General features: G+C 39.2%; 1 protein-coding gene across 21 annotated transcripts in view; it reads right to left on the bottom strand.

Annotated features, from left to right (window-relative positions):
• The window catches only part of DGKB (diacylglycerol kinase beta), a 909,303-nt gene that overhangs the window by 747,466 nt on the left and 137,595 nt on the right, over positions 1–24,242 (bottom strand). The window lies entirely within an intron of this gene.

The raw sequence follows: 24,242 nt of genomic DNA, 5'->3' as shown, positions 1-24,242 counted from the left end.
AAAAAGAAAATAGAACTGAGTGATAGTAACATATATTAACACCACTATCCATGTCATTAAATTATTATAGGCCTAGCATCAAAAGAATAGAAAACATTATGAGGAAACCTTCTGATCAGTTCTAAAGTCATGTATTTGACTTCTCAATGCTCTCCACGATTTGGCAGCACTCCCATATATTAAAAACCATTTCCAACTCACGCTCCGCAGCCACACTCGAAAACGGCCACTCCCTTCTCCCGCTTAAATGCTCTATTTTCTTCCTGACTCCATACATTTAATTGTATTTTATCCCATCCTGACATGCCTTTCATTCTTCCATCAACACAACTATATCCTCCCAAATTCTCAAGGCCTGGCTCGAGGTTTTTTCTTCCACGGTGATTTACTGTAACAGCCCATGCTAATCATTTCCTTCTCTTATTTCCTAGGAGTGAAGGAGCAAGATACAATTTAGCTTTTAAATTTATCTCCCTTGTTAGACACAGCACCTTGATGGAAGGACTGTCTTAAAAGGCTTTTTTATATTTCACATAGCACAGTACTAAAGGCATAGCAAAATTTTGCTAAATAACTTTTCAGTGATTCATGCTGGTGATATCAGAATGGCTTGGCATCATTTTGCTTGTTCAAGGAAAAATCCTAATTAAACAGCAATGGTAGAAGTTTTTAAGAGGATGTTCAATCAATGTCGCATACTCCCTGAGTTTGTGCTACTTCTATTAGAAGAGAATGACCAGATGAGAGATCGAGCTGGATTTTTTTCCTTGACCCCATTCCACGATAACCTCAGGCAGTCTAATTAATTTTTAATTTTCTTTCTTGGTCACCTCAAGTACAGGGATGTTGTAAAGACAAATAACTGAGAATTAGAGAAGGAAATACTTCCGTTTGATTGCTAACACAATTTTGTTAAAATATACCATATAAAATCTATGTTACAGAACATTATATAAAAATAAAATGATAAAAGATTCTTAATAGCTAAAGCCCTTTAGAATTTCATCTTAAGGACATAATATGCATAAATTGTACTTTTTACAACAGATTCTGACACATTTCATTCATTCTACACATAATGCAAATTTTTGCAGGAGCCAGTTATCTGAAATGAATGAATTTTAGTGATATGCCTCATAGTAGTTATTGGTTCAGTTGAACTACTGAATGAATACTAACTTTAAGTTTTAGACAGAAACTTCAGCTGGTTATCTACAGAATTTTTTTTTTTACATGAAAGATGGAGACAATTTTAATGAAAAATTTACTCTAAATATGCTAGGGAAAAATCTAAGAGGATTGAAAAACTCCCACAGAATGTATACAAACTATTTTTACCCACATCACACCCTAAACAAGAAGTGCTTTCTAACTTTAGAAAATGTGATCGGACTCATTTAAGGTGGATGTTTTTCATAATTTTTAAAAACTACTATAAAAATTATTTGACAATTTCAGAGGATTTGGGGGCAAAATGTAACTACAGAGCTTAAAAAGACTTGAATTATCTTTGCTGGTGAACCATCTGTTTAAAATGTAAAAATCAGTGAAGTATATAAAACTAATGAATTCCACTGGAGAATATTAGCCAGAAAAATAATTACAGCAAAAGGTATTTGAGAAACTGAGAGGGAGAAAGACAGACAGACAGACAGACAGGTGTAAGGTTAGTCCAAGGTAGGAATCTACTCTAATAGTTGCTGGGGATCTGTGAATGGAATATTCTTCTTTCTGACAAAGGCATGGAGAGGAAAGTGTGGCAGCCCGCTCAGCCATATTCCACATATTAGAGAAATTCAGAACTGAAATATCTGTGCCCACCTTCTGCTTAATGGTACTGACAGCAGAGAATTCACAAATGTTTCTATTATTCTCATATCTTTTTATCTCAGACAAGTTTGATCTCTTTTCTCCCTTCCATTTTCCCCCACCAGATACTGAAATACATATTAAGATAATAAAAACAAAAAACAACAAAAAGATAATAAAAACAAGCTTCCGTTGACTTACTCTTATCATGGTCAAGAAACACAATATAACAAGCCTGCTCTTAGATGATAAGCAACAATTAGAATGTGAACAAGTAAAAAAAAATGAGCTCCTAACTTGAGGCTTTAGAAAATTTTATTTGAAAGATCTTTGACTTATTGTGTTTGTATGTGTGGCTAACTGATTCAAGCTACATGTAATAGTGCTCTTTTCACAGTGAGAAGTAAAATATCTGTGATAATTACCCATCCGTAGCTCTTTTTAATATAGAAGATGAAACTAAAATCATAGGTTCTCAAGAGAGCTCTTTTGATTAAAAAAATTAATATATCCTCTACCTTTGATGGCTGGAAATAAAAGATTCTGTCTTTTCCCATTTACCTTCAGGGGTTTTTGTTGTTGTTACTATTTGGGTTTTTTTTGGTTTTTAGTCTTGAATTATTTAGCCAATAATGAAATCTCAGACGTGGAAGTGACTTGAGTATCATCCACTCCTTTCTACTATCCATTGCCTGAATTCTACCTATAACCTGACTGAGAGACAGTTATTTATTCTTTACCCAAAGATTTCTTTGTGGTGAGAGTCAGGCCCCTTTCTTTGGGAAAGCATGGACTAAATTAAATTGACCCTGCTGAAATGGAAGTAAATTTTTAGTATCCATCTTATAAATGCAATGTATGGTATCCTTTATTTGAGCATACATTTTTATCAAAGAACATAAAATTTCATGCTTTTAGCATATTCACCATACATTTTCATCATTCAAAGAATGTGATGTATTTTGTTCTCACAATAATACTATTATTCTGGGCATTTTCTTATTATGTATTGTCAACTATTTTTTTAACTTAAATACAAGAATTTCCATTAATTTTTGTAAAACACTAGCTCTTTATTTTGACTTGTTTTCCATGTGTCAAAATTATTTTGATTGTTCATTCCTCACCTGAACTTTCACTGTCCTGTCCTGCATTCTGCCATTTGTAAAAGAATTAACAAAAACTCTGATAACAACAACTGTGCAAGGAACAGATGATGCCGGAATCAAAGCAAGGGTAGACTCTTGGTGTTACCATCAGTCCTCTTTAAGGATTCTTGAATCATATACAATGTAAAGACAATTAGGGCCCCAGCCTCAAGTGATCATTCATTTAATACACTGTTAAGATCTCACACAAAAAAAGTAATTCTAATTCCTGTTGAATACAAATATGCTGGAGGAATGGTAAAAAGGAGTGACTGCAGAAACTCTCTGCCTATAGGAAACTCTGGGTTATTTGAAAGTGAAAATTTATGGGATCAATTGGTCATTAAGTGCATTAACATGATTTGGACCTAATTAATGCCAGTGATTCCTCTAGTATGACTTCATTCATTCATTTCTGAACATTAAAAAATTTTAGCAAAAGGTAGCTGCTATTAATAATAATTATTATTATTACTATTATTTACTATCAACACTACTATCACTAGATGCCCCCCAGATCTGGGAACTTCAGCACTGAACAACACAGAGAATTTCTTTTTCTGACAAAGTACAATTTGTGAGAGGGAAACAGACAACGTAGCAACATTTGTTTGGATGGTATCAAGCCGTGACGAATGCTTTGAAGAAATAAAATATAGTAATAGGAAAATGTAAAGTCTTGTAGTTGGAACAAATTTGTTAAATAAAATTAAAAAGTGGCTTATAATGCTGAATTGCTTAATAAATGTTAGTTGAATGAATAAATTAAAAAATGAACGCCACAAAGGAAAAAGGAAATGAATGAATGAATGATTTGGAGGAGAAAAAGACAAATAGGACAGAAATCATTCTCAAAATGCCCACCCATCAATCTCAAAGAGAATGCAGATAAAACTGCCCCTCAGAATTTCCTGTCCATTCCCCAAAGTTGCCTTTTTGTGACTTTTCCCCTGGAAGGGCTATTCTTGTTTCAACAGGGAAACAAATTTTGTTGAGAACACACTGTGTATTATTCCTAGACTCTCTTCCAAAAGATGGCCCTGAACTCCTCCTGCCACGGAGAGTATTTATAGATCTCTCTCTGGAGTGCAGATCAGCTGTTTATAGTAGGCTAACAGAGAACACAGGGCAACAGGAGGTGTCACAGGGCTCTTGAAACCTTTTTGTGTAAAGCCCTAAAGTGCAATTTCAAATGCAAATCTAAATGAAAAATAATTAGCATTTTCTTTCCTTATCCCAAGGAGTCAGATCATGTAAACTATTTGTATCAAAATGAAAAAAACAAATAAACCCATGCTCCCTAAATGACAATTTCAGTCGTTGGAATTAATTTCTCAGTTGAACAACATCTGCAAGTTGGATTGTTCTTTTGCTGTTTCTGTTCAACTCAAAATATTTTCTGACAGATGGTGATATAGCAATAAATAAGGCCTGTGTACTTCAGAGGCCGGAAAGTGCCTGGGCTCATGAAATAAATATCATAAATAAATATATTTTAAGGTGTCCCTATGTTTACTGAGCTCTGAGATCGTAGAGGAAAAAAATCTCATTTATATTGCAGAAAATAAAATTTCCTACGTCCTTTCTTACTTCCTCACAATACTAACAAAAGACTTATGGTGTATTCCTGGCAGAAAATTCTGGCCACAAGATATCTGCTTTGTGGACACTAAATATAGTACTTTTTAAATGGTTATTTGGTTTAAAATTTGTAGGTGAGCAAAAATATCTAGTCAATTTTCCATTTCCTAACTACAAGACAGAATCAACTGAATTTAGGGCTTCCCTGGTGGCGCAGTGGTTAAGAATCCGCCTGCCGATGCAGGGGTCACGGGTTCAAGCCCTGGTCCGGAAAGATACCACATGCTGCAGAGCAACTAAGCCTGTGTGCCACAGCTATTGAGCCTGCGCTCTAGAGCCCGCGAGCCACAACTACTGAGCCCACATGCTACAACTACTGAAGCCCATGTGCCTAGAGCCCGTGCTCCGCAACAAAAGAAGCCACAGCAATGAGAAGCCCGCACACTGCAACAAAGAGAAGCCCCGGCTCGCCACAAGTAGAGAAAGCCTGCACACAGCAACGAAGACCCAACGCAGCCAAAAATAAATAAATAAATAAATTTATTAAAAAAAAAAAAATCTATAAAAAAGAACTGAATTTAAAACAAACACTTGTGAAAACAATTAGGTTTATTCAAGAAAAAAGAAAGGAAAAATAATTAAGCATATTAACATTAAGCTTATGAAATGCAATACTGCATGTGGAAACATTCCTGGATTCATGAAGGCCTTTTATTTTTTCTTTAAGTCACAGTCATGCCCAAACCTGCTTGTAAAAGAACACTGAATGTAACTTTAAGGTAAATCAAGATGATATTGCCTTAGTAAAATAATGACAGACTACTTTGCCTTAGGAACTGGATGTGACAAAAATCAGTGTCTGGAATGCTTGTCATTCTAGTCACAAATGCCACTTTTACCATGCACTGCAAATAAACTAAGGCTTGATATATACTCTAACATACATACTAGAAAAAAGTTTCCATTTTAAATTTAATATTTTTTTAAACGTTAGGATTCCTTGTGTACTATAAAAGTTATTTGATGTAGCTTAAGCAGGCAAAATGTAATAAATCAGAGTCCGTGTATAACAAAGATTTTGCTGTCCTTTTGCCCTACATGTATAAGCAGATTTTATTTATTTCCAGAACAATTAACTAAAACACTTGCTTTTTAAAGCCTAAAGAAAGAAAAAAGAAGACAGTACTTTGCTGCCTTCTATTTCTGACTTGCTACAAAATCACAGAACAAATAAATTTAAAACACTAGGTGAGGGAGTAATCATCACATTAAAATGATTAATAAAATATAGGACTAATATCCTATGAGATCTGAACTATATGTTTCTTAAGATTTGAACTGCTTTATGATTTTGATGCCCTAGCTTTCTCAGAGATTACCAAAAAATCTACTGTTGCTTAAATCTTCAAATAAAAAAACTGTTCTCAGGGTACTGAGTTTTAAGTTTGTTTACGTCTATAAGAATTTCTAAGGAGAGACATAAAAATAAAATTATTGTAAAATATATCACTTGGATTACAGAGAAGAATAAACACAAAAGCATGTAAGTGTATGTTTCTGTATGTGTGTGCGGGGAAGACTGTAGAAATTAGGTTAACTTTATATAGGATATAGGAAATCTAATGCTTGTGTTATTATATGATAAAAATAGGTTAGATGAATGTATTGAACAGATTTTTTAGTGATATACAATATGCTCTGCTAAAGGCTTACTTTAAAATAGAAACTATAATTTGCAAGGAAATTATGACTCATGGAAACAAATCTCTTAAAGCAATCAATTTGACTTTTTTTTCACTAAAAATACAACTCTGAAATTCTCTCCTCTTGAAGCTTTTGCATATCCAATAGACTGATTCTTTTTCTTCTCTGTATCTATGCTTATCTATGTTTAATTTATTTAAATGCTAATTGAAGCATATTCAAAATGTCTTCTGTTGAAATGATATTTATTTTCTTCTTTGTCTAGATGGTGTATAATACAGCTATATAAGTAGAATTTAGAAAACAAAAGTTGTTTAGTTTTCTACTAAAAATAGTATAACTGGGGTGAAATGTTATAATCAGATTATGTACATTTGTGATCTAATACAGAGATTTACACGCACAAATATATATATATATTGAATGTTGAATTAATCATATCACTTCTCAGAGAAACTTCAGGCTGTTTATAGATAAATATTATCCATGTTCAAATTTTTGCAATTATTTTTCCCAATTGTTCCAGATAGATACTTGAGTAATACAAAAAACATACTTGAGTTTTTGCATCAAATAATATACTCAGAATAGCACACCCTTTGCCAAGAATGTTTGTTTTTCTTTCAGCATTTCTAGCACCTAACGATACAACATAAATTTACAATAAAAGAAACAGTGTTTCGATAATGTTCATTAAGAATTTTGTAATTAAGGTAACACAGTGTCCATCTCCATGATTACAGCTCCTATCACTTACCTGCCTGTCATATTCTCTAATGGCTGAATATGAAAAGTAGACTTTTAAAATCAAGATAGGTTATACCTTTGTTTTTCTTTGTATAATCAACCATATCTTACAAGGAAGGAATTCCTCTACAGAGTTTCTATTTGGCTCAGATCAAATAAAAAAGGCAAACATCACTGGGAAAATTGCCATTTGTCAACTGTTGCATGTCATATCGTGTGGTGATACAGTTCTCTACACAACAAATGTCAGAATGCTGACACTCTACTGTACAAACTAAAGTACAAAATTGAGCATAAATAATCTAAAAATATTGGCAGCAGTACATTTCTAGATGAATGGAGTTAGTGATGACTAATATTTTCTTCCGAAGGCTCTGGTACACCTTTATATATTTTCTATAGGACATCCTTAGTGGGAGGGGAACAGAGAACACTTGAGAGTCAAGTTATTTTTAAAGTTAACAATGAAAAAAAGATTTTGAATCCTTGCTTAATTAAAAATGGAACAGTACAAGAGGGTGACTCATTTCTATCATAAGCAGCTGAAAATTAAAAATTAAGCAATATCCTAAAAGTATATGTGCAATATCCTAAAAGACTGATTCAAATACTACTTCACATAAAAACCTTCATATAGATCTCAAAGCTCACTTATTTATTTAGACTACTTGTTGATATCACAACACTGTCCTTTCTTAAATGCAAAACAAACAAAACAAAAAAGCAGGTAAAGAGAAGGGTATTTATTGCCTCAAATAGCTCCTTATAATGGTAAAAGAATTGCTTCCTTTCTAACCGACTGAAAAGTTACAGGATACAGTCCTCAAATATTCAAATCTTACCTTTAGAGATACATAAATGTGAATGGTTTCCTCATCCAACTGTGATTCAACATTCCCTAATCATTAAGGTACTAATTTATGCAAGAAAGTAGGGGTCCTAATATGTGTTACATTTTTTTTTTAATTTAATTTTATTTATTTATTTATTTTTGGCTGTGTTGGGTCTTTGTTGCTGTGCGCAGGCTTTCTTTACTTGTGGTGAGCGGGGGCTACTCTTCGTTGCAATGCACAGGCTTCTCACTGCAGTGGCTTCTCTTGTTGCGGAGCACGGGCTCTAGGCATACAGGCTTCAGCAGTTGCAGCATGTGGGCTCAGTAGCTGTGGCTCACGGGCTCTAGAGTGCAGCCTCAGTAGTGGTGGCGAACGGGCCCAGTTGCTCCACGCCATGTGGGATCTTCCCAGACCAGGGTTCCCCTGCATGTCCCCTGCATTGGCAGGCAGACTCCCAACCACTGTGCCACCAGGGAAGCCCATGTGTTGCATTTTATTCGGAAATACAGATGACAATTCCTCTTACTAGGTAGCTTAGAGTGACTAGTTCTTGCCATAATGTTGTCATAGTGATAGTGACATCAATGTACTTCATGGTAATCAGTGCAGCGATTTATCTGAGAAAATATTAGTGCTGATTCCTGATGTGTTTTACATTTTAGAATGCTGAAAAATATACTATTTAATATATTACAGGTAAATGGGCTTTACTTAAGTAAAGCAGACCAAAACTCTAGACAGATTGATTGATCCATGTATCTGCAAAATGTACATTAAAAAAAAGCATCTGAATGGGTAAAGGGGATATTGATGAACAAGCCAGGAGATCATGATTAACCGGTTGCTAAGGAAGATCCTGCTCTCAAGTGCCTTTGCCAAACACAAAAGCTCCTCAAGTCATGGGCTCGGTTTAATCATTTTGTTAAATCCTTTTTAATTTCTTTGGACTCCGAAAGTGATATGGTGGTGACAGTCCTGAATTCTGGATTCCATCCCTCACAATCTTGGCAAAACACTTTCAGTCCTCACCTTTCATGCCAAAGGGTTGTTACTGAAACTTCAGATGTTATACTTGGTAGTTCAATTACCTCTTACTCCAATGCCTTGCAGACTAATGTCACAATAAGCAACGAGAAGAACATTGGCAGAACCTCTCTGAGATGGAGAGGAATCACCCGTTTTTAGGTCACCAGCACATTAAAAATGAAAACAACATATATAAACAAAAAGGGTTATAATTTTGTGTATTTAAAATGGTTTCTTTTTATAAACTATTTTAACATCAAACTGTGATACAATAATTAAGCTTTTCACACAAAATTATAGGAGTTATTTTAAAAATAATAATTCATAATGAACTGTGGATAATAACCAGTAAGGGATCCCATGCTGAAATTTGGAAGAACATTACTCTCTTTTCCAATCCAGGCAGCGAGTCTCTGTAACTGATTGTGCAGCCTCATTCTTAGACCTCAATGCCTTCATGCATGTGTGAATATGGCCAGTCATAATGCTTTATCTATGAGTAATTAATCCTAATTTAAATAAAGGGATATCAGAGGCACTCAGGGCAAAGTAGACCTTACCATACCAAAATTCCAGACTCAGAAGTTTTATTTGTTGTTTTTTAAATTTATACTTTCTGGTCTGTGTAAAATCTAAACACGGGGAGGGGGAAGGGTAAGCTGGGACAAAGTGAGAGAGTGGCATGGACATATATACACTACCAAATGTAAAACCGATAGCTAGTGGGAAGCAGCCACATAGCACAGGAAGATCAGCTCAGTGCTTTGTGACCACCTAGAGGGGAGGGATAGGGAGGGTGGGAGGGAGACACAAGAGGGAGGAGATATGGGGATATATGTATATGAATAGCTGATTCACTTTGTTATAAAGCAGAAACTAACACACCATTGTAAAGCAATTATACTCCAATAAAGATGTTAAAATAAAATCTATCAATTTTTGGAGGATAAACTATGAAAACCGTAACTGGATTACTTTCAGTTAGCTATTTGCTTCATTAATCATTCTCATTGGTTGGACTCTAAAAAGTACCATTGCTTCTTTGCCAGCCTTGTAATTTCACTTCAAAAATGGTGACTTACACATGGCCAAACACGATAATCTCTCTGCACTGACAGGAATATCTTTTAGTTGATTAAAAAAAAGGATGTGTTGGGCTTCCCTGGTGGCGCAGTGGTTGAGGGTCTGCCTGCCCGATGCAGGGGACACGGGTTCCTGCCCCGGTCTGGGAAGATCCCACATGCCGCGGAGCGGCTGGGCCTGTGGGCCATGGCCGCTGAGCCTGCACATCCGGAACCTGTGCTCCGCAACGGGAGAGGCCACAACAGTGAGAGGCCCGTGTACCGCAAAAAAAAAAAAAAAAAAGGATGTGTTTACTCAGTGCTCTGTTAATAAAGATAGATTTCATAGAGCTGATTTTGATTCAGTATTATTAATCAAGGGTTTTATTTCCATGTAGGCCATTTCACAAGTCACAGAATTGATATTTGCAGTTTTGAGCATTTACTTTATGGCATACCATCTCAGACCGGTTTAGTGTGGAGGGACTGGAGGCCAAAAGCAATACTGAATGTTTGCTGTCAGTAGCCTGTTTGCTCACTATATTTACATCTATAGAAACATACATATGAATATATTCATACTCTTGAGAAATTATCATAGATCAGAGCTTCCCAAATGGAGGCTATTTTGCCACCCAGGAGGCATGTGCCAATATCTGGAGATATTTTTGTTTGTCACAACTGGGTAAGAGAGGGTGCTACTGGCATCTATTAGGTAGAGGACATGGATGGTGCTAAACATTCTGCAATGCATAGAACAGGCCCTCACAACAGAGACTGACATGGTCTCAAATGCCTCAAATGTCAATAGTGTCATGGGGTAGAAACACTGCTATTCTCACACACACACACACACACACACACGCATGCACACACACACACAGGATACACAAAACAAGCTGATCATCATGGCCACATACTGTTGCTCAGAAAAGTAGATCAAATAAGTTGCATCTTATAAAATGTTAATGTATCAAGGTTTAATCTTAAGCATGGTATGTGGTGAAGCATCCCAATTTTCAGACACATGCTCAGGCTACCTCAAAACCAGTACCAGTGCTGGACACTGTTTCTTATATGTTGTCATTAAACATGTGGTTTGCTCAACTGAGATGAATGTTATCTTGCTGCAATACATACCTATTTGGGAAAGTCACCATACTTCCACTCAGCAAGACTTGCTAGACAGTACAACCCTAAACGATGCATGATAGCCTGTTTACATTGTGCACATGCTCTGTCTGGATGGCTAACCATATTGTCCAGAGCATATTTTCAGACCCATTCAGTAAAGTCTTCTGGATGCTGCACAAGAGCATAGGCTCGCTTTGTTTTTGTTTTGTATTACTAAACATGTGCCCAGGAAAACATTTACCACCCAGAAGAGATCAAATCCAAGATAACACACTCTCTCTGGTAGGAAAAAAAAAAAAAGAAAAAGGAAAAGAAAAAGAAAGATTAATTCAAAAAGATTTGAGATATCAAGATTGCACAGAATGTTTTATCATAATTGGTATATCTGTCTTCTTTAGCTTAAAAATGATTATTTTCCCTAACTGCATGTTTTCTTACTTCTCATCACTTTTTCTCCCAGATTGTCCTATCTTATCCTTCAATTAGCAAGCATTCACCTAAAATACCTGATATACTCCATAAAATTATTCCTACAAATAATATTGGAAGTAGTTGAGGGAACTACTAGGCACTGGTATTGCAGAAGAGAATTGTCCAATAGGACTCTCTGCTCTGCAGGGAATTCTCTTCTGCACCCACCAACACAGTCACAACTAGTAGCACGTGCCTACTGAGACCTAGAAATGTGGTCAGTGTACCTAAGGAAAAAATTGTTCAATTTTATTTTATTTAACTTTGACTAGGTGCTAGCGTATCGAAGAGTGCAATTCTAGAATACCGATGACTCAAAGAAATTGAGGTTACAGGGAACAGATAAAACCGGTTTGAACAGAAGGACAGAAGAAATACTAAGACAAAAAAGGAAAATGATTATGATGAATCAATGCCTATATGAGTTTAATCTTCTTTTGACATTTAGGTTTCTTTGACATTTATGTTACACGGCTTTATTGGAGGTAGAAATGTCTTATCTAATTTTTCAGCAACTTGATGTGACTTATTTTTGCTTTGGGGCAATTCTAAGAATTTAGAAACTTCAGATTTGGGTGAAACATTCCTGTCATTGATTTATAGTAAAAGAAAACGAACTACATGTTTTATGAGATTTAAAGATCTTTTTGATAGAGGAACAGAACACATGGACATTTGGATAGATGAAAGGGAGAAGTCTGCTATTCAGCACTCCAGAGGAGAGATGGCTGCCAGACAGGGACACAGAAGAACTGCCCTCTCTACCACCCCAGCAGGTATCAGCAAGCTATAGCTGTAGGGGATAAAGGGGAGAGAGTCAGCGAGGCTCGGAGGGATCCCTGTGGGTTGGCTAATTTGGATGATTTTTCAGGCTCAGGGCATAGGGGTGGTCCTCAGTTTTGTCTGGTTCCTGACCCTGAAGCAGTTAGCATGCATGCACCATGATCCTGAATGTGAGAGCCTGATAAGGGAGGTGGTTGGATTGTGGGCTTAATCAGCCACTCAAGAAGCAGAACTGACCAGCTTTTAGTCAGGTCCTGAAAACTGGGTCAAGACAGCGCAAAAACAAACCTCTCTTACAGTTGACCTCTTGTTGTCTTGGCATCCGTTTCGAGTTCAATTATCTGAAGAATTCCAGTAGCCCAAGTAGCAGAGGAGACTTTTACAGAGTGGCATATAAATGCCCCTAAACTGCCTAGGAAAACATTTTATTATGGCAGTCAGAAGGAGGGAGACAAGTAGAAGTATAAATAGGTCAACCGTATCCAAGTTTACTGTCTATATGGCAAAAACAGATTTGAAGTTTGGGGGTCTCTAACAAGATCATGGTGGACTTGTAAGGTGTGTGACAGTATGAATTATGTAGTTTTTGATAATAATATCTTGGTGTATCCCTTGAGTCAAGGTGGTAGGTACAGCAGTTTTGTTGATGGAGAGTGTGAACTGCTAGTTCAGCAAGGTATAGGTGAGTCGTACTTGTTTGTAGCCATGGGGAAGGGGTGGTTTTGGTGGCCGTAGACACAGGGTGGGCACTTGTGGGGGGCAAGGTAGAGCGAGAAGGGAAGTAGGAGTAGGCCCTGGGGAGTGGGAGGTTCAACTGAAGGGTGGATCAATGTGAGGAAGTTACCTACCTGGGGAAGAACTAATTTCCATTAATTTTTTAATAGCACAGAGAGCAGTAACCTTTATAAGATTTCCCTTTAGGTATGCAAGTATAGCTATAGAACAAGGAGCATACCACAAGCTAAGTAAACAGCAAACGCAGGAAACACAGAATCCCTAACGTCCAACGAAAAAAAACAATAATAACTGTTTCATGTCAGCATCTTAGGAGAGGCAGCTGGTGGGTGTGGCTGGTATGGTGGTCTCAGTGTCCAGGGAGTAGTTGTCTCTGTCACAGGGTGCAAAGTCATTTCCAGTGGAGCAGTCTTTGGCCCAAGTAGTGTCATCAAGGGTGATACCTTCTCAAGAACAAGCTCCTGGTCCAGGGCAATGTGGTTTGGGATATGGCACTGGGGGTATCCTTTATAAGTGGATACCCACTCAAGTTAACATGGGTTTTGTTTTTGTGGCTCTGTGGTATTGTAACAAGACTGAGCTTCTTGTAAAATATCAAGGTGATTTTGGTCCTGGGAGCTCGACTTATAAATATCTTTCAAACAAAGGCTTTGTGGGTGCACAACTAGCAAAGATGACGCTTGCCTCAACGAAGTTGCTATCATTGAACCGAAGCACCAGAACCCAACTGACATAATTAAATCCCTGATTAAGGGTGGCCAAATCTAAAAGCTCCCAACTGTCCAAGATTCTGTCCAGATGGGTGATGAGAGGGATTCTACTGCAGATAGGTTTTTAAATCACATGGCCTGTTTGGGGTGCATCTTGTTAATAGGATGGCACGTTTGTCAATTAAAATATCTGTGGCTGAGCTTTGACCTCCAGCATAGCCTATAGGCAGGCCCTCCAATTTAGGCAATTACCATGGGCCCTCTGCCTCGGTTGTTGGCTTGGTTGGTAATGGACAAGCCAGTGAAGACTTCAGGTTGTAGGGGTGTGGGCTCCAGCATCTGCTAAGTTTGGTTAAAACGATGGTTTACTTGGAGTGTTGGAGCCTCTGGACTTCAAACCAATGAATGCATCCAGACCAATAGCAATGAGACCAACAAAATAGTGTGTGGCTGCACTTGATAGACCTTTGCTGTTTGATGTCAATCCTTCTCTGGCTTGTATTATTACCAATGAAGGCTTGTCTGGCTTCATCATTATGGGATATGGTGTTGATTTTATTATTATCTCCTAATGTTATCTCCATTTTTATTTACCAAGTCCAGTTTCCTAGCTCCCTAGCAGCCCACACTGTCTGAGGGAATAGTCCTGGAAAAATAATTTTAATTTTCTGGAGGGAATCAGATGGAGAGCCAGGATTAATTATCTACCCCTCATAACCTGAATACTGATGAAGATTTTTTGAGTGGTAGAAGTTTAGGCTCAAATGAGTCACATGTCAGATGGGCAGGTTCCTGGCCCATGGGATAGTCTATGGTTAATGGGTCCCAGAAGAGTATGTACCCTACATCTGGCCTCCAGCGCTATGGGGGGGAATGGCAAATTTTCTGACTCTTGGGCCCTGTCCTTTATCATGGACCTACCAGTTAGCAGATGGAAAGCATCACTGAGCATCAGTTATGATGGTGGCAATGCCACCCATATAGTCTATGAAGTTTCACTGCTGTTCCATCAGTTGATCCCAAGGGACTCCCCAGGTAGCTAAGGTAACTGGGAGAAGGGCAACCTCATCCAGCAGCCTGGCATCTGGCAAGAAACTGAGGAGAGGAGAGACAAACTCCTCCTCCAGGTGGAATATTCCAGAAGGCCCAGATCTGGTTCCATTCTTTATCAAGGAGGTCTAAGTAGAGGTGCTCAGATTGAGGGGTGCTGCATTTATGACCCAAGGCATAATGGGCAACTGGGTATAGAAAGTCACAGGCTCAAGGATCCATCAGAACCACAATTTCTAGGAAAGACCAGTATGTGGCCAGTGATTTTTGCTCTAATGGTGTACAGCACAGAGCCAAGGTTGGTTTCTATCATCAGAAGCCCAAAGGCAACCTATGGCCTTCATAAGAGTCCTGAGACTCCTGGAGGTGTGAGAAGAGGTCGCTAAACCTTCTGTGGTGAAGGAGCCTCTGAGGAGAGTAACGCAAGTGCCTGTCATTTTTTTTTTCTAAATCAGTGTTTTTAATAAAGGGAAATGTGCTTCTGAGAGAAAGTAACTGAGCTTGTTGGTTTGTAGTCCTTTCAACAATACAACCTGATTATTTAGCTGAGAGTAATTACTGAGATCAATACCATTCAGTGACTTTCTGTATTTAGGCAAAGAGAAGCCTCACTGGTGTTTCCTTTTAGAAGAGATACATCCACTGAGATGAAAGGCCCAACTCGATTTTTCATGAGATGCTTGTACTTTGATTTTCATTTTCTTCATGTCGGCATGCCTTGTGAGACTGTGTTTTATTGCAAACCTTTTGCACCAGCCAGCATATTCACACATAAATGGGTGCTTTTCCTCAGGCAGAGAGAAAATATGGCTCTTGAGACCAAGCATGTTGCATAGCTTCCACCGTGGTCTTCTCTTGGACACTGACACACATTCCTTTCTGGGACACGAGTTTTCACGTGTTGCTTACCCTCACCTCTCTGCTTGAATGTTTTCTGGCATACTTCACATGTTATTTTCTTTTTAGCGGGTTTCTCTCAAATGTTTTTGGCACAATGAACATCCCTTTTGACATAACGTGGCTCTCGTAGACTTTTCTTCTCATCCTTTCAGACTGCCGGGTGAAACAAAGTGCTTGCCATTTCTTTCAGGGTTTCACTTGAACAGTGATTCGTTTTTCTGCTGGCACTGATGGATTTCTAGCTGCTGATGTTCTTAAGGGTCTTCTTACAACCTTCAAACTGGCATACGTATTGTTTTTGCTGATTTTCATGTTTGCACGCAAAATGTTTCTTCAAGCTTGATTTTGTTGAATTTTTATTTTTTTATTATTATTTTTTTTGCAGTACGCGGGCCTCCCACTGTTGTGGCCTCTCCCGTTGCGGAGCACAGGGTCCGGACGCGCAGGCCCAGCGGCCATGGCTCATGGGCCCAGCCGCTCCACAGCATCTTCCCGGACCAGGGCACGAACCCGCGTGCCCTGCATCGGCAGGTGGACTCTCAACCATTGCGCCACCAGGGAAGCCCTGAATTTTTATTTTTAAAAATGTTTTTGGCCTCACGGCGCAGCTTGTGGGATCCTAGTTCCCTAACCATGGACTGAAACTAGGCCCTCGGCAGTGAGAGCACAGAGACCTAACCACTGGAGCACCAGGGAATTCCCTTGTGTTGAATTTTTAATCACAACCACTCTCTGAAGAATAAATAGCTGTTCTCCCATGTGGATCAGGATGTGGCATCTCCCAGGGTAGTTCCTGCTGATGGCTTGGCTACACTCTTCATTATCACAAACCCATGTCCTCTCCCCATGTGCTTGCACAGGTGCATATCTAGCTTTCAGGCCTACTGCGATTGGCTCTGGAGTCTGGTAAGGAGCAAAAGAACCTCCTGGGGACCACAGGGAGTGGGGGAGGGAGCAAGGGCAGGGGTGGGGTGGGGCTTGGCTACTGCCTATCCCAGTGAACAGCATCTGCATAGAACACGTCAATGACAGGCAGGAAGGACACTGCCCCCGAAATCAGAGCCAGGCACCCCAGCAAGCACTGTGCAGGGCCAAGAAGACAATCACACGTGTGGCCCCCTGTGGTCATCATGTTCAGGCAGCCAAGACTCTGGCCAGAGTGAACCACTCTGGACCAACCCCACATACTACCCAGGTGTACATTCTGGAATGTTTCCCCGTGGGGCCTATCGATGTTAATTTGGACCAGTTTTATAGCCTTTTGTTGGAGGGGGCCCCATTCAAGGCGAGCTGATTAGTAAGTAACAGTATCAGAGAGAGTAAGTAGAATCTCTACACGGGGACTATATTGCCTCCAGAATGCAACACTGACTAAACGATGCTGGAGTTTTATGTCCTTAATGAGTGTGTTAACAAACGTCCTTAAAGGAGGATGTCATCGCTGGAATATCATATCCGTGCTGATGGAGAACGGTGGATGCAGTTAGATGTTGTCTGCAGAGATTGTGTGCAATTGCAGAGAGGTCCTTACTCTAGAAGGTGGCTGGAAAAGGTGCATTGCTTCCCTTGGGGGTGAAGGCAAATTGACGCTGAGAAGCTGTTAAAACAGGCACTGAAGAGAACATATTAGCCAAACCTTTTACTATCAAAATATTTACTGGTTGTTAATTGGATGACATCAGTAATTTTAATAATATCGGGTATTGGGAATGGGGACCTTAATGGATGGGACCATAGTATTAAAGTTGCAGTAATCCACTGTGAGGCATTATTCTTTTTTTTTTTTCTTCAATTTTTGAAGGTTTAAGAACAGGCAAATTTGCCTATTAAATGGAGAGGCGGTGGATATAATCATCTCGTTATTAATTAGGTCTTATATGAAGTTTGAGTTCTTTTTTTTTTTTTTTTTTTGCGGTATGCGGGCCTCTCACTGTTGTGGCCTCTCCCATTGCGGAGCACAGGCTCCAGACGCGCAGGCTCAGCGGCCATGGCTCATGGGCCCAGCTGCTCCGCGGCATGTGGGATCTTCCCAGACCGGGGCACGAACCCGTGTCCCCTGCATCGGCAGGCGGACTCTCAACCACTGCGCCACCAGGGAAGCCCTGAAGTTTGAGTTCTTGAAGGCCCTATTTTAACTTAAATTGGACCACTTTAATATTTTAACTGGGTCTTTTTTTGTCAAGCCAGTTTCTAAGTGCCAAAGACTTTACTTAGCTTCAATTTATTACTCGTTATTTCAGAGTGTCTATTTCCAATATAGAATATTTTAGGGCAATAGATATTATGACTATGGGGAACTTAGGCAGGACTATAACATAAAACAAGGACTACCCTTCTTTCCTGTATTTTATGTTTAGTTACTCTCCTAGGGTTATAGGGAGTTCCATGTTTAAATTTAGTAGGATCTTCTGATAAAACTGTAATATGGGATCCAGTATGATTAAATTCATGAAGCTTTGTCAACTGGTGCATTTTAGCAGTTGTTAAAGTTAATTTAGCACCTATGCTGTAGAGGCAGAAAAGGCAATCAGCACCCTTTTTATCTTTTTGTCATAGAAATTATTTTAGTAAATTTTGGATTTTCAATTGTTTTAAGTTATAGACCTTTGTTTAAAAAATATTATACACACACACATATATAATTCATTTTTTATTTTCTCCCTCTGTATCTAGGTTTTTTCCTTTCATTCCATTATTTTCCCTCTGTTTTGGGCTTCTAGGCACCTATGCCTGTGTTTTCAGTTTGATAACTCAGTGGGAAGCATGTAGGTGGTTATAGGAAACGAGGGGTAGGGGCTCATGGCCTGCCTTTAGGCAGCCGGCTCTTACTCCAGGCCTTCCCAGTCCACCACTAGAGGACTAGGGTTTGCAGCCTCTCCTTGGGACAGTGCAGTAAGACCCACTGTCAGAAGTATCAGTCCCTTCGCATGTTATGTTGGGGCGCTTACTAAGGCCCAAGCACAATGGTTAGTGGTCTTGTATTATTTAAGTAATTGGATACCTGGCAGGTGTTCTGAAGGGGGTTGCTGGGATGAAATCTTTGTTTCCTTGAGCCAGAGGGCCCCTCCGGATTACATGTTGGGTGGCTGGTCTTAGAAGGTGCAGCCTGTGATATTCCTGACAGTCTAGGGAGCATAAAGCTCTCTGTGGACAGCAAGGAGAAACACAGCAACAAAGAGAGGTAGCTGCTACCCACACCTGAGCAACATCAAAATGACACCCAGCTGCCATTTCTCTCCCATGGGGGGAGCCCAGCCAACATCTTCCTGCACAGGAGTCCCCTGAAACACACAGACCAACCAGAGTTCTGCCCCAAATAATGATGAAGAAACACCACCACCATCAAGGAGGGTCCCCTGGAATAGGTCTCTGCCAAACACAGACTGTGACTAGAAGCAGAACCAGCAAATCTTCCAGCCTGGAAAGCACAGCTCAAGTAGCCTCAGGCTGCAAGACTAAAGCCCAAGCTCAAATTCCATCCCAAACTGCTCTCCCTGTGGTCTGGAGCCAATTAGTGAGCCAAGAGCAGCTCGAAAGAAGTTATCCAAGAGTCAGTGGTTGTGGCCATAGTGCCAACTGTATTATAAGACTTTAAGAATTCTTTTGATGGCGGGATACAACACACTGATTCATGCAGATGAAAGGCTGAATGTTTTGTTACTTAACGCTACTGAGAGAGATGGCCGCTGGGCAGGGCCACACAGGGAATGACACCCAGGGAGGGGGTCACAGCAAACTAGAGTTGTGGGGTGCAGCTAGGTAGGCAGCTTTGGCAAGCAGTGTGGGGGTTAGTTAGGTTTTGCAGGCTCCCTGAGGACTGGTTGATTTGAATCATTTAGTGTAGGGCTTATCCCTAGTCCGGTACTTGCAGTGATTAGGGCGATGCCACGTGGCCCAGAGTATGAGCGCCTGGTCAGCGAAGTTAACTTTTCAGAGCACATGGTGGGCTCTAGCAAAGCGCATCCTACACTCAGAGGCCGACAGCAGCCGCACTGAAAGGCCGAAAGCCTGGCACTGGATAAATATCCAGGTCCCTTCACAATTTATAGGCACCTAGAGATTTAATTTAAAAAATTTGTTTAATGATTGACAAAGGCCTATATATTTTTTTCCATTTCTTGGCACATAAACTGCATGTTTAAATTAGGCACAATTTTCTTAATTACTTTTTTTATAAACATGAAATACTGGTTCATTTGATGAGATTCTTTCCAGAATTTTCTAAAATTCCAATAAAATACGGAGAAGTGATGTCAGCTCTTAAAAACCTCCCATATGAGTGTTCATTTTGAAGCCTTAAGAGAGTTACTGAATTTCACAAAGTGCTATATTTGTAATAAACCTGCTGACTAAGGAAATCTTACCACAGATTAATTCAGCAGGGTTAGGCAAAAATAAAATATCATAGTTTCCCTACTCTTGGTCAGTTTTTAAATGTTTTTAAAAAATTAACAGACACACTCCAATAAATGTAATTTTTAGGGTTTATAGCAGCCAAATTAATATAGCAACCCAATATAACATTAACAGGCTACTACAATGATTTTATGTAGAATTGTGCAACGTAACTTCAATTACATATTTCATACTGCTCAGCAATCCATCTGTGTTAATCTAGAAACTTCATCTCTCAATTTCCCCAATTATTACTTCAATTTTTTTTTCTCTTTCCGTCCTTCCTCTTTCTTTCCTGTTACCTTAGAGGCAGTTTTTCTTTTCCTATCTAGGGTAACTCCTCCCATCTGTGTGTTTGGACCCCATTATAATTTTTCAGGAGTATTATCCAACTTTCCTTTCCTGAATATTCAACCAAACCTTCTCAACTAGATCTTTTCCAACTATATGGAATTATTCCTACGCCTCTATCCCATATCATCCTTACTTACAGCCCTATCTCTCTGCCATTCCACTGTTAATCTCTTTTAAAAAAATTATGTTTTGCTGTCTTTGTTTATTCATCTCCTATGCATTTACTAACATAGTTTATGCCAACACAGCTTTTGTACCATTTATTTATGGAACAATCCTTCCTAAGGTCATCAATGACCTCCATTTTTTGGCCCCATGCCAAATCTAGGGGACTTTTTAGTGCTCATTTCATTGATTTCTCGGCAGCATCTGGCACTGCTAACTGTTTACTCTTTCTTCTATCACCCTCTTACTTTAGCTCCCATGATGCAATACTCTTGTACAATGCCAGAATTAAAGTACCTGAGCGAAAGCAACATCAGTAGGAATTTAAGAAGAAAAGAGATGAAACACATCACCAGCAAACCTGATTGTCCAAAGATAATCACGTGATTGTTGCATAGACTATCCATCAAAGTCCCTTCTCCTTTCTTTAGTAGTAACTGGACATAATATGCCCAGTTATATTACATTTTTCAGCTTCTCTTGCAGTTCGCTGTGGCCATCTGCTGAAATTCCCTCCAAAGTTAGGTAAGAAGCACTACAATGGTCCTATGAAACTTCCCACATATCCTGCTCTGTGCTCTTACCTGTTTCATGGGGGCAAGTTGAACATGGCAAAGATATAGTCAGCTCGGATCTCTGAATGACTAAGTGAAGCAGAGATAACCCCCTTTCACTGTCATAAACATACATCTGCTTGGGCTGGAAAATGTTCCCACAGACTTTAATGTACATCAGAAACACCTGGAAAGTTTAACACACATTGCTGGCCCTCCACACCAGAGTTTCTGATTCAGCAGATCTAGAGTGGGGCTCGAGAATCTACTTTCCTGACAATTTTCTTTCTTATACTTTGAGAAGTGCTGTCCTAGACTACTACGCAAAAAGAAACAAAAGTCTTTTATGTCTCTTTTTTCAGCCATTAAATTCGGAGTCTATTGCTAAAGGACTTAAGCTTCCCCTATCTAATTCAGAAATGATTATGGAAACATTATCAAAATTATCTTATTTTCATGCTGGTACGAGTAGCCAATTTGACACAAAATACAACAACCTTGGAAGCACATTGAGTGACTGGGAAATGGGTCAAATTGTCCAAGTTCTCTGTTTTGTCATCTTCCTACAGATTGTCCTATTTCCCCTAAAACTGACCTCCAGCTTCTAGGCCACGATACTGTCCAAAGATGCTCAAATGTGTAAATAATTAAGGAATTAAGGCTTAGAGCAGAAGAAATAGGGAGACAAAAAATGGAAGGGAAAAGGTACTTCACAAAGCAACATGATTGTGAATTTTGAAACTAAAAAATATTTAGAAAAATAAAATTCATTCCAAAATGTATTTGGTATTTTTGGGTGGGAGTATCTGGGGTGGGGGGAAGAATGTGTATGCTATTTGGAACCAGGATACAAATTACAAATGCTCTCCAGAGAGAATGGGTATACTGCAGAGGAGTCAGCAGAAATGGTCAGTGATTCAAATCCTGTAACTGAGCAGGTGAGAAACCTTGGACTACTGAGTTCAACCACACGGGGAGTGATCTAGACAAGCCCTAAGATCTCAACCAGATTTGACAATCTGACTCTGTTGCCGAACGGCTTATTTTATAACAGGGAAAAGAATAGATCTTTACCATCCTGCAATGACACATATATAGTAGGCTGAAAGCATTTTTGATGGACAGATATGTTTTTCATGACATTTAACTAGAATAGCGAGAGAATTCCATCCTTAAACCTGACATATTTCAGTTTAAACGCCTTGGATTTTTTTTCTTTTTTGGTGGGGGAATAAAATTTGAAGCTTGAAACGGAAAGTTGAGACATGCTGATTCTTATAATTTCCAAGTAGTACAGGAAAGGGAAGAGAGCTTTCCGTCTTTAAAGACAGTTTGTATGACAGCTTTACTAATATTTAGTGTTTAAATTTGCCTCGGGTTTAGGAGATGCTTTTATTTAATTATCTTCTAAATGTCCTAAGGCCACTTAATGACTGAACATAGGTTTTCCCTTTCCCATTGTGATTCTCCATCTATTTCATCTAACCATGATTGAGTTATTTAAATCGACAGTCTCTTTATTGGATGACATTCAAGACACCTTAAATTTTTCAAGAAACCATTCAGACAAAGTAATGACTCCTTTACTCCTTCTCTCCTTAGGTTAAAAGCATAAACCCTAAAGAAACAAAAATATTGGGTTTTATTTTTTACTATTTCTTTTTTTAAAATTTTATTTAGTATTTATTTTTTGGGCTACACTGAGTCTTTGTTGCTGTGTGTGGGTTTTCTCTAGTTGTGGCTAGTGGGGGCTACTCTTCCTTGCGGTGCGCGGGCTTCTCATTGCGGTGGCTTCTCTTGTTGCGGAGCACGGGCTCTAGGTGCGTGGGCTTCGGGAGTTGCTGCACTTGGGTTGAGTAGTTGCGGCATGTGGGCCCTAGAGAATGCGGACTTCAGTAGTCGCAGTGCGTGGGCTCACTGCAACTACAGTGAGTTGCAGTAGTTGGGGCATGTGGACTCAGTAGTTGTGGCTTGCAGGCTCTAGAGCGCAGGCTCAGTAGTTGTGGCTCATGGGTTTAGTTGCTCTGTGGCATGTGGGATCTTCCCGGACCAGGGAACAAACCCATGTCCCCTGCACTGGCAGGCAGATTCTTAACCACTGTGCCACTAGGGAAGTCCCAAATATTGTCTTTGCGTTATCAAAGATACTCTAAATTTTGCTCCTAAAAGTATATCTTATAACTTCTCATCATCCCATGTCTCTCTCCCATTTGACTATTACATGAGAAAATGGAAAAATTTCCAAGCAAGAACAAAGTGTGGCAAGTTAGGCAAACCAGAAATTGAAACAATAAAATGAGAAAACACCTACCAAGGAAATCTAAAGTTAATCTGATTTTGTAAAGCAGGAAGAGAACTGACAGATGACCACTAAAGTCACTGCACTGTACAATGTATTACAGAAGCACATTCAATGGAAATAAAAGACACGAGAAACTAAATTCTCATGTTAGGGTGATTTCTAAGGACATCAGAGCCCAGAAAACCTGAAAGTAATATGGGAGGTCTGATCTCAAGCCCTAACTGTTCTATCCCACATCTTACGAGATTGACTGGTTTACGGAGTGAACTAAATTTGATGGAAATGTGTTCTGGAAGTCTCTTTATTTTTAAGCAACTATTCCACTTGTCATTCCTTTTTGATCCTTCCCTGCTCCCTGATGGAACATTATACAAATCTCATAACTTCCAAGTCACTTCTATTTCCTCTTCAATCATTATGACTCACTCTCAGTCAACTTTATTCAAAAGATCAATCCAGTCTAAATCAGAGCTTCAATCTCTAATTCCATTCAAAGCTTGTTTCTCCTCCACAACTCAAGACTGGCCCATGGCTCAAAGTCTTCCTGTGAGAAAAGGCATTTTTACTTATCTTTCGCTTTCCTTTATCCTTCTCCTCCTTCCTTTTCTGCTTCCTCTTGTACTGAGGTGAGAAAGGGGGAACTGGAGGAAGAGGGGCAACAGTCTTTCCTTATATTTTTGTAGTCAGGCCTTTGTTGTCTTTCATGACAGCATTCCTATATGTTTGCTCTCTTAGGGCATATGTGTGGATTTTTCAGAGGGCCGGGGGGATCTCCACAAT

Source organism: Stenella coeruleoalba (assembly GCF_951394435.1).
Source record: "Stenella coeruleoalba genome assembly, chromosome: 9".
In the NCBI taxonomy this organism is placed as follows: Eukaryota; Metazoa; Chordata; class Mammalia; order Artiodactyla; family Delphinidae; genus Stenella; species Stenella coeruleoalba.
The sequence above is the reverse complement of the archived record's forward strand: the minus strand, read 5'-3'. Positions and strand labels throughout refer to the sequence as shown.